The sequence below is a fragment of the Schistocerca piceifrons genome, chromosome 4, assembly GCF_021461385.2.
Source record: "Schistocerca piceifrons isolate TAMUIC-IGC-003096 chromosome 4, iqSchPice1.1, whole genome shotgun sequence".
NCBI lineage: Eukaryota > Metazoa > Arthropoda > Insecta > Orthoptera > Acrididae > Schistocerca > Schistocerca piceifrons.
This window is the reverse complement of record NC_060141.1, coordinates 360,900,853-360,913,207: the sequence shown is the minus strand read 5'-3', so window position 1 is coordinate 360,913,207 and position 12,355 is coordinate 360,900,853. Positions and strand designations below refer to the sequence as shown.

At 43.9% G+C, this 12,355-nt stretch overlaps 1 protein-coding gene across 1 annotated transcript in view; it reads left to right on the top strand.

Moving 5' to 3' along the window:
- LOC124795844 (kynurenine 3-monooxygenase-like) overlaps positions 1 to 12,355 on the top strand; it is a 181,682-nt gene that overhangs the window by 126,128 nt on the left and 43,199 nt on the right. The window lies entirely within an intron of this gene.

Here is a 12,355-nt window from a genome sequence, read left to right as displayed (position 1 = left end):
GCATCAGTGTAACTTTTTATGCGCAAATTTAACAAGGCCTTGTAATAATAAGACATTTGACACCTCGTTTGTCTCCTTAGTGCCTGCTAGTCTCGAAATGTCTTAAATTTAGTATTTGTTTCAAAGGAAGCCATTTTAAAAATAAAATATCACACCAATGTAACTTTTTTACTCAAAATAGCTGCTCCCTTAAGAGATGAACTTTGACACCTCATTTGCCTTCCTAGCGTCTTCTGTTTTTGAAATATCTTAAATTTAGTACTCCATTGGAAAGAAACCTTTTTGACAGTTACATATCAAAGCAGTGTAACTCTCTTTGCGCAAAATCTCTGCGCTTTATAAGCTGTTAATCCTTTTTTCTTTAAAAATTAGACCTCACCCTGGTCATTTCGATACTCCATTTCCCACGCTGCGTTTGGCTGTGAAAATTCGGGCAAAAACCCATTGTGTGATTCAGGAGGAGCCTTCGCTCGTGTCAAACGATTGCCCAAAAAGTAAAAACGTTATCTCTTGCAGAAGATGAAGTCTTAGGAACCAGAAGTATATCACAAGCAGTGAGCGCATTTATAGGGCTGTCTAAGACAAAGCCATTGAAGAAATTTTACATAGTTACTTATGATTTTAGATATTAGTTTGGTGTGAAAACAAAACTCATAAGTTTACTAACTCTCTCTTCGTGTTGTCAATGAAGTACCCTAAAAAACAATATCAAACAAGGCGCTTTCTGCCAAACTGTGGCGTGTTGCTGTATGTACATCGAAAACACCTTCTGCACATTCAGAGGTCTCTTAACAATACTATATCTTGCCTCAGTGTGTCGAGAGAATCCTTATCAAGGGAACAAAGTCTTCGCTGGCGCAAATCATTTCTGAAAGGCCGAGAACACGTCGAACGTGTGTCTGCTCTTGTGAGATCATACCGATGTTTAACAATAAGAATAATGGGTGACTTGTAAACTTAAATAGTTTCACTGTACATCAAATTTTGATCGAAGATTAGCACATGCGAAAGATTTGTGCAAAAATGGAGCCAAAAACCTCTCAGCTGAACAGAAAGACAGTCGAAGAAACGTGTGCGTTGATCTTCTTGAGAGGACTGCCAATGACCACGAATGGTTCAGTCATCTGATCACGAGTGCTGAGTCCTGGATTTTTGAGTACAGTACTGAGACAAAGCGGCAAAGTGAGGAGTGGAACATAGACATCTCTTCGACCGAAAAAAGCTCAAATGAGCAAATCAAATATCAAAACAATGCTGATTAGCTTTTCTGATAGTAGGGGTATTGTCCACAAAGAATTTGTTCATCCAGGACAAACTTCCAACCAAGTGTTTTACAAAGATGTCCTTGAAACACTAGGGAATAGGGTGATTCGAGAGAGACCGTACACTGCAGACAAGCGGATGCTGCATCATGACAACATCCAATGTCTCACGGCCCCTTCCACCACGGAATTTATCTCAAAAGGCATTCCTGTTTCGTAGAACCCCCCCCCCCCCCCGCCCCCTCAACCCGTATTTGTCTGGTCTGAGTTCTTATGACATCACTTGGCCGACAGCTCATGGATGTTTAACCACTTCACGCGGTTGGAAGCTCGAGAAAATTTTTATCAGTATAAAACATCCTGAAGGCACGCGTTAAACAAAACAGAAGTTGTTTGCATAATCAGGTAGAATCAAATTCCGATAGCTGAGTGTGTAAACGTTGCTGCTTCCGGAAGACCAAAAATCTAATTATGCTACATACAATGTTCCTTTAATTGTAGCCAACCTTTCTTAATTTCGCAGAGGAAAACGACCTGGAGGTTGTTGTTTCCTTGGTGTATATATTTCGTATTTTTATCTCATAGTTCTCCTCGAACATAGTATGATACGGAGATATCGATATAAAGACGACAGATTTTTTCATCGATTTACACTGCCAGACATGTCGATGTAAGTTCTCACACATACACACCATCGGCGGTTGTGTAAATGATTAGGGCTACATTCTGTGTGACTGGTAGAAAGACCACAATGGTGCATTAGTGTTCTGCGTGTCCAGTGTTGTTACCGGGCCGCACATGGAATATAAGGGGCGTGAATAGCGTCAGATATTCAGTGATAAATGTGAAAGACACGGAGATGGCACGTAGGTGTGTGACATAGCGTTATCAGCATCTTACAGAGTCGAAATAGGCCGAATTGTGAGTCTCTCATTTGGCCAATAGTTGAGTCGTGAGTTCTGGAGTCTTGGATGTGACAGTGGCCCCCGATATTGCACTGCTTGGAAACGTGAGGGTAGGTATATTCGTCGTCAAGGTTCTGGTCGACTAGGTCTGACCACCACAAGGAAGGGTCGCCTTATTGTCCACCAAAGACGTCGTAGGCCCTTCTTATCTGCGCCTGCAATATAAGAACAAGTAATGGATACCCTATAACTTTCCGTGTCATGCCACGGCATTGCTCGAGGACCAGCGGCAGTGGGAGTAGGGAATCACCGTCCCATGCACAGGCTGCCGCTAGTGGAACAAAACAAAGGTTGCGCTTTGAATGGAGTCTTGACCGGGAACATGGACTTCTGGTGAGTGGCGTCGAATTGTGTTCCACGATGAATCGCGGTTCTGCGTTATCCCGAATAACCATCGTCGGGCCGGCCGCTGTGGCCGAGCGGTTCTACGCGCTTCAGTTCGGAACCGCACTGCTGCTAAGGTCGCACGTTCGAATCTTGCCTCGGGCATGGATGTGTGTGTGTGTGTGTGTTCTTAGGTTTATTAGGTTTGAGTAGTTCTAAGTCTAGGGGACTGATGACCTCAGATATTAAGTCCCATAGTGCTCAGAGCCATTTGAACCATTTTGAGCCATCGTCGGTGAGTTTTGCGGCGACGTGCCGAGATGTCCCATACTTACATTATTTCAGAGAGGTTCAGTGTCGTTACTCCTGACGTCATGGTGTGGGGCCTCACCAGGTATAACGTCGGCTGCAGTCATGGACTGCGAGGCTGGTCCTGGCGGAGGTTCGAGTCCTACCTCGGGCATGGGTGTGTGTGTTTGTCCTTAGGTTAATTTAGGTTAAGTAGTGTGTCAGCTTAGGGACTGATGGTCTTAGCAGTTAAGTCCCATAAGATTTCACACACCTTTGAACATTTTGTATAACGTCGGGTCACGTCTGGTAGTGATTGAGGTAACTATGACAGGACAACAGAAGTGACGTCCTGCGTTCTCATGTGTGGCAGTATCTCGGTGCCAGTTTTTAATAGGACAAAGCTCGTCCACACATGGCCCGCGCTTCTATCAATTGTCTGCGTGATTCTGAGATGCTCTTGTAGCCAGCAAGATCCCCAGATCTGTCCTCAATGGAAGATGTTTGGGGTCAAGGACGTCAACTCTGTCCCTGTGCCAGTTTCCAAAATATGAAATACCATTTACCACAGGCAAATGGTACTTGTCTCAGGAGACCATCAACAGCCCTGTGACACGCTTCATAATCGAATCTGTACATGCAAACAGGCCACACGAGATGCAACATCCTACTGATAAGTGGGCTCAGACTGTCAAGTTCTTTGTAAATATAGCACGAATTGTAATCACTGGTGTAACTTCGCATACCCTCTCGTTCATGATGTTTAATTTAGTTCCCTCCTCTCCTTATTGGTGCTTTGCTTTTTTGGCAGGTAATGAAAATGTTGTTGTTGTTGTGGTCTTCAGTCCTGAGACTGGTTTGATGCAGCTCTCCATGCTACTCTATCCTGTGCAAGCTTCTTCATCTCCCAGTACGTACTGCAATCTACATCCTTCTGAATCTGCTTAGTGTATTCATCTCTTGGTCTCCCTCTACGATTTTTACGCTCCACTCTGCCCTCCAATACTAAATTGGTGATCCCTTGATGCCTCAGAACATGTCCTACCAACCGATCCCTTCTTCTTGTCAAGTTGTGCCACAAACTTCTCTTCTCCCCAATCCTATTCAATACTTCCTCATTAGTTATGTGATCTACCCATCTAATCTTCAGCATTCTTCTGTAGCACCACATTTTGAAAGCTTCTATTCTCTTCTTGTCCAAACTATTTATCGTCCATGTTTCACTTCCATACATGGCTATACTCCATACGAATACTTTCAGAAATGACTTCCTGACACTTAAATCTATACTCGATGTTAACAAATTTCTCTTCTTCAGAAACGCTTTCCTTGCCATTGCCAGCCTACATTTTATATCCTCTCTACTTCGACCATCATCAGTTATTTTGCTCCCCAAATAGCAAAACTCCTTTACTACTTTAAGTGCCTCATTTCCTAATCTAATTCCCTCAGCATCACCCGACTTAATTAGACTACATTCCATTATCCTTGTTTTGCTTTTGTTGATGTTCATCTTATATCCTCCTTTCAAGACACTGTCCATTCCATTCAACTGCTCTTCCAAGTCCTTTGCTGTCTCTGACAGAATTACAATGTCATCGGCGAACCTCAAGGTTTTTATTTCTTCTCCATGAATTTTAATACCTACTCCGAATTTTTCTTTTGTTTCCTTTACTGCTTGCTCAATATACAGATTGAATAACATCGGGGAGAGGCTACAACCCTGTCTTACTCCCTTCCCAACCACTGCTTCCCTTTCATGTCCCTCGACTCTTATAACTGCCATCTGGTTTCTGTACAAATTGTAAATAGCCTTTGGCTCCCTGTATTTTACCGCTGCCACCTTCAGAATTTGAAAGAGAGTATTCCAGTCAACATTGTCAAAAGCTTTTTCCAAGTCTGCAAATGCTAGAAACGTAGGTTTGCCTTTTCTTAATCTAGCTTCTATGATATGCCGTAGGGTCAGTATTGCCTCACGTGTTTCGATATTTCTACGGAATCCAAACTGATCATCCCCGAGGTTGGCTACTACCAGTTATTCCATCCGTCTGTAAAGAATTAGCGTTAGTATTTTGCAGCCGTGACTTATTAAACTGATAGTTCGGTAATTATTACATCTGTCAACATCTGTTTTCTTTGGGATTGGAATTATTATATTATTTTTGAAGTCTGAGGGTATTTCGCCTCACTCATACATTTTGCTCACCACATGGTAGAGTTTTGCCAGGACTAGCTCTCCCAAGGATGTCAGTAGTTCTAATGGAATGTTGTCTACTCCCAGGGCCTTGTTTCGACTTAGGTCTTTCAGTGCTCTATCAAACTCTTCACGCTGTATCATATCTCCCATTCCATTTTCATCAACATCCTCTTCCCTTTCTATAACACAGCCCTCGAGTACATCGTCCTTGTATAGTCCCTCTATATACCTCTTCCACCATTCTGCTTTCCCTTCTTTGCTTAGAACTGGGTTTCCATCTGAGCTCTTGATATTCATACAAGTGGCTCTCTTTTCTCCAAAGGTCTCTTTAATTTTCCTGTAGGCAGTCTCTATTTTACCCCTAGTGAGTTAAGCCTCTACATCCTTAAATTTGTCCTCTAGCCATGCCTGTTTAACCATTTTGCATTTCCTGTCGATCTCATTTTTGAGACGTTTGTATTCATTTTTGCCTGCTTCATTTACTGCATTTTTATATTTTCTCCTTTCATCAATTAAATTCAATATTTCTTCTGTTACGCAAGGATTTCTACTAGCCCTCGTCTTTTTACCTACTAGATCCTCTGCTGCCTTCACTACTTCATCCCTCTAAGCTACCCATTCTTCTTCTACTGTATTTCTTTCCCCCATTCTTGTCAATTGTTCCCTTATGCTCTCCCTGAAAGTCTGTGCAACCTCTGGTTTAGTCCGATTATCCCACCTTTTTGCAGTTTCTTCAGTTTTAATCTACAGTTCATAACCAATAGATTAAGGTCAGAGTCCACATCTGCCCCTGGAAATGTCTTACAATTATAACCTGGCTCCTAAATCTCTGTCTTACCATTGTATAATCTATCTGAAACCTGTCAGTATCTCCGGGCTTCTTCCATGTATACAGCCTTCTTTTATGATTCTTGAACCAAGTGTTAGCTATGATTAAGTTGTGCTCTGTGCAAAATTCTACCAGGCGGCTTCCTCTTTCTTTTCTTAGCCCCAATCCATATTCACTTATTACGTTTCCTTCTCTTCCTTTTCCTACTATCGAATTCCAATCACCTATGACTATTAAATTTTCGTCTCCGTTCACTATCTGAATAATTTCTTTTATCTCGTCATACATTTCTTCAGTTTCTTCACCATCTGCAGAGCTAGTTGGCATATAAACTTGTACTACTGTCGTAGGCGTGGGCTTCGTGTCTATCTTGGCCACAATAATGCGTTCACTATGTTGTTTGTAGTAACTTACCCGAACTCCTATTTTTTATTCATTATTAAACCTACTCCTGCATTACCCCTATTTGATTTTGTATTTATAACCCTGTATTCACCTGACCAGAAGTCTTGTTCCTCCTGCCACCGCATTTCGCTAATTCCCACTACATCTAACTTTAACCTATCCATTTCCCTTTTTAAATTTTCTAACCTACCTGCCCGATTAAGGGATCTGACATTCCACGCTCCGATCCGTAGAACGCCAGTTTTCTTTCTCCTGATAACGACGTCCTCTTGAGGAGTCCCCGCCTGGAGATCCGAATGGGGGACTATTTTACCTCCGGAATATTTTACCCAAGAAAACGTCATCATCATTTATCCATACAGGAAAGCTGCATGCCCTCGGAAAAAATTACGGCAGTAGTTTCCCCTTGCTTTCAGCCGTTCGCAGTCCCAGCACAGCAAGGCCGTTTTGGTTAGTGTTACAAGGCCAGATCAGTCGATCATCCAGACTGTGGCCCTGCAACTAGTGAAAAGGCTGCTGCCCCTCTTCAGGAACCACACGTTTGTCTGGCCTCTCAACAGATACCCCTCCGTTGTGGTTGCACCTACGGTACGGCTATCTGTATCGCTGAGGCACGCAAGCCTCCCCATCTACGGCAAGGTCTATGGTTCAGTGGGTGGGGGAGGGGGGGGGGGCTAATGAAAATATAGAAAGCAAATGAATATAAATACACTCCTCGAAATTGAAATAAGAACACCGTGAATTCATTGTCCCAGGAAGGGGAAACTTTATTGACACATTCCTGGGGTCAGATACATCACATGATCACACTGACAGAACCACAGGCACATACACACAGGCAACAGAGCATGCACAATGTCGGCACTAGTATAGTGTATATCCACCTTTCGCAGCAATGCAGGCTGCTATTCTCCCACGGAGACGATCGTAGAGATGCTGGATGTAGTCCTGTGGAACGGCTTGCCATGCCATTTCCACCTGGCGCCTCAGTTGGACCAGCGTTCGTGCTGGACGTGCAGACCGCGTGAGACGACGCTTCATCCAGTCCCAAACATGCTCAATGGGGGACAGATCAGGAGATCTTGCTGGCCAGGGTAGTTGACTTACACCTTCTAGAGCACGTTGGGTGGCACGGGATACATGCGGACGTGCATTGTCCTGTTGGAACAGCAAGTTCCCTTGCCGGTCTAGGAATGGTAGAACGATGGGTTCGATGACGGTTTGGATGTACCGCGCACTATTCAGTGTCCCCTCGACGATCACCAGTGGTGTACGGCCAGTGTAGGAGATCGCTCCCCACACCATGATGCCGGGTGTTAGCCCTGTGTGCCTCGGTCGTATGCAGTCCTGATTGTGGCGCTCACCTGCACGGCGCCAAACACGCATACGACCATCATTGGCACCAAGGCAGAAGCGACTCTCATCGCTGAAGACGACACGTCTCCATTCGTCCCTCCATTCACGCCCATCGCGACACCACTGGAGGCGGGCTGCACGATGTTGGGGCGTGAGCGGAAGACGGCCTAACGGTGTGCGGGACCGTAGCCCAGCTTCATGGAGACGGTTGCGAATGGTCCTCGCCGATACCCCAGGAGCAACAGTGTCCCTAATTTGCTGGGAAGTGGCGGTGCGGTCCCCTACGGTACTGCGTAGGATCCTACGGTCTTGGTGTGCATCCGTGCGTCGCTGCGGTCCGGTCCCAGGTCGACGGGCACGTGCACCTTCCGCCGACCACTGGAGACAACATCGATGTACTGTGGAGACCTCACGCCCCACGTGTTGAGCAATTCGGCGGTACGTCCACCCGGCCTCCCGCATGCCCACTATACGCCCTCGCTCAAAGTCCGTCAGCTGCACATACGGTTCACGTCCACGCTGTCGCGGCATGCTACCAGTGTTAAAGACTGCGATGGAGCTCCGTATGCCACGGCAAACTGGCTGACACTGACGGCGGCGGTGCACAAATGCTGCGCAGCTAACGCTATTCGACGGCCAACACCGCGGTTCCTGGTGTGTCCGCTGTGCCGTGCGTGTGATCATTGCTTGTACAGCCCTCTCGCAGTGTCCGGAGCAAGTATGGTGGGTCTGACACACCGGTGTCAATATGTTCTTTTTTCCATTTCCAGGAGTGTAGAATTCCGTCTAATGAGAATCGGCCAGCAGTCTCGCAATTTCAAGACTCGACCGCTACACATTCAGTTACAAACGGTTCTATCAGAAAAAGCTCCAAAATCTTTACTACTAACAGGGCTCACAAATCTTCAAAGTCGATTTTTTTGTGTTTTAAGAAGTACGTTGTATCTCTGGCCTTCAGATACTATAGGTACGCTGGAAGTAGAACACAGCCGGTCTTGTTAGTTGGCAACAGGACATTAATCTTTGGTTTTGGAGGCCAGAGAGGTTATACCCATGTGTCTCGGATCAAAGCGAGACTAGTGATCCTTATTCATTACTAGGCCTACTCTGCCATTACCTTTATTTGATTTTGTGTTAATAGCCCTGTGCTGACCAAGCCAGAAGTCATGTTCTTCTTGCCACCGCAATCCACTGTTTCCTACTGTCTCACTTCAACCTATCTGTCTCTCTTTTTACTTTATCTAACCTACCTACATGTTTAAGGGATCTAACACTCCATGCTCCAATCCCTAGAACGTAAGTTATGTTTCTCCTTGTGACATCGTCATCCTGAATATTCCCCGAAAACATCATTCTGAGTATTCCCCGCCCTCAGATCCGAAGGGGGAGTATTTTACCTCCACAATTTTTTACCCAGGACAATATCATTATATCGTACAGCAGAGCTGCATCTCCTAGGAAAAAAAATCACGTATGTAGTTTCCCATTGCTTTCAGTCGTTCACATTTCGGATTTGTATTGGATTGTATTGTTAGGGTAAAGAGACCAAACAGCGAGGTCATCGGTCTCATCGGATTAGAGAAGGACAGGGAAGGAAGTCGGCCGTGCCCTTTCAAAGGAACCATCCCGGCATTTGCATGGAGCGATTTAGGGAAATCATGGAAAACCTAAATCAGGATGGCGGGACGCGGGATTGAACCGTCGTCCTCCCGAATGCGAGTCCAGTGTGCTAACCACTGCGCCACCTCGCTCGGTTCACATTTTGGCTGATGTTGGCAAATGTTTCAAGATTAGTCAGCCTATCATCCAGACTGTTACTCATGCAACTACTAAAAAGGTTGCTGCTCCTCTTCAGGAACAACTTTTTTGTCTGGTCTCTCAATAGAAACCTCTCCGTTGTGGTTGCAGCTCCGGTGCGGCTATCGGTACCATGGAGGAAAGACCACCTAACCAGCACAAGGTCCATGGTTAGTAGGGAAATTTGACCGAAAAATTATCTGGAAATAATTATCGATATTTAACCTTCTAGCTGTCAAAGTACGGAAACTTTACAGCAGCCGACGGTGTTCCATCGACTAAGTACTGCATGATAACCATCTACGTGTATGTTATTTCCGAGAGCTTCATTGGTCAGGCAGTGTGACATAGCTTATGGGAGCTTTTACCTGATTTTAAATGTAACTGAAAAGGTTCAAGATTCACTTTCTCATAAAAGTTTTAGTCATCTTCTTTAGAATTTCTCTCAAATGGCGCTTACGTGAGTATCTCATTAACAGCGATTAATTCAAAAATATTGCAGTGTAACATACTTCCAACTTTAAATGTTACTGGTTTCATTACTGTAGCTGAATTATTATGAACATTTTTCCTGGAAAAAAATATTAACAGGTGAAAATTGAAAGTTATGATCCATTGATTAAAATGCATAGGATAGAATCTAAGGAAACGAAATTGTGTTTTACACACTTTTAATTTTATTATTTTGAAATATTTTTATTTGTGTGTCTCAAATTTAAATTTTTATGTCTTTGATTTAAAACATAATGATGGACTATACCTGGGAACAACATAAAGCTAATATCAAAATTTCACACAGTTCCAATAAGAATGTTTTGACGAACTGTGAGTTACGTAAGAAACATGTAAGCTGTAGAAAAAACACTTTTAAAAAGGTATGCAAAATTCACATTATATTCAATGATACGCTTTAAAACAAGTTATCTCCCTAGTCATTATTCCTGGAGTTTTTTCTCTTGTTCCCCATGCTTCTTTTCCTGTTTAATCTGGCGTTATTCGTTTGTTTCTGAGTACCAACATACACTTGTATTCACGTTTTCTTTTATTCGGCTTCATCAGTGTTTTTGTAGATTCACAATGCAACAATAGCCTGCTTCCACACCCTTTCCCTCCATGGGTTATAAGACGTATCATCACCACTAAAGGCAGAATTTCCATTCACATAGAGAACCTTTGGAAAAGAATTTTCTTGTAGGGCATCTTTCCCATGCAACTGCATTGAGTGGTTCAATTGAACATAAAGTACACAATGAATTCAGAGAAGTTTACATAGAAACAAAGATCTGGCACTCAATCTTGAAACTGAATGCACTCTGTGAATCGAGGGAATGATGTGGAAAATCTCTTTGAGCCACACTTACTCAACACCAAATGTCACACGACATAACTCAGAAAATTGGAAATATATTTGCATGAAAACTTTTCAAATCTCTGATTTCTCAGAAAATGCAAGAAAGTGAAATTATTTTTTCACCATTGCATTAGGTTAACACCCTCTAAAAGGAGACCAGGGATATCACCGCAGACAGGCTGCGAAACCTGATGACTGTCTCAGCTCCCCCTCGGGTTGGACAGCTTTCGTAATCACAAATAGCTCACGAGCTGTCCCCCTGTGGAACAAACTGCGGCCCGCTCGCCGCTGCCGCTGATGACCACAGGGCGGATTCGTGTTTCCGTGACCGCTAGACCGATTCCTGCCCACCGCGATCCGTACCTTAATCTCACCTAGCGGTTTCGGTGTAGCTTTACAGCCTCCAGGTACTGTGTCGAGTCGATCACGCTCTCCTGAAATTGAATAGCAAAGATCGGTGTTTACTTTACTCTCTTGATCTCTATTGTATAGCGTGAGGAAAGCATGTGATAGTATATGTAAAGGACAGTCAAATGAAAATGGGACAGATGGACAAAAAGTACGTTAACAGTTTGTTATTTTAAAAATAAACGCCTTAACTGTTAATAAATTTTCTTCTGTGAGAAAAGACGGTCGATTTCTACATGTAGAAGTGTTTGCGGCTGCCTACGGAACCACGATTGTACCGAAGCGTCTACCTCTTGGTCCGAAGCCAATCTACGGCCACGAATTCTTTCTTCAAGACACCAAGAAATGGAAATTGCGTGGAGAAAGACCGAGCCCCTATGGAGCGTGTGTAAGGGCTTCCCAGAGGAACGTACGCAGCCTAGTCGAACGAACTTTGGCAAAATATCGGAGGGCATTGTCCTCCAACAGAATGGTGCCGACCGTCAACGTTCCCGGGCATTTCGTTTTGATGGCGCGCTTCAACTTTTGCAAAACGTCCACGTACCGTTGTGCATTAATTGTGGCGGCCTGTTCCAGAAAGTCAATGAGCAGCTGGCCCTCGCAGTCAAAGAAGGTCATTGTCAGTTCCCTTGATCTGGCGTGACTGTTGTTTCGACTATGCCGCAAAAGTTTCACTTTAAACCCCTTACACATTCACCATTCAGTTCCGGTCTCTCTCCAAGCGATTTCTATATTTTTGGAGTTCCCAAGAAAGACATTCGTTGCCTTCAAATTTGCTTCGGACAAAGATGTACACGCCTGGGTACAACCATGGTTCCGGAGGCAACTGCAAACATTTTTCCATGAAAGCAGTTTCCGTCTTCTTTCACAGTGGAATAAATGCATGAACAATTATGCCGACAATGGTTGAATACTTACTTTTTTCCGTTTGTCTCGTTTTCATTTAACTGTCTAAGTATTACTATGTAACCCACAACATTACAAATATATATTTTACTGATGAAAGTAACGAAATCGAGTAACATGTCTGCGAAAAAATAGCTTTCTGAGCTCAGAAATTATTAGCAAAAAAAGGTGGTTCAAATGGCTCTGAGCACTATGGGACTTAACATCTGAGGTCATCAGTCCCCTAGAACTCAGAACTACTTAAACCTAACTTAACCTACGGACATC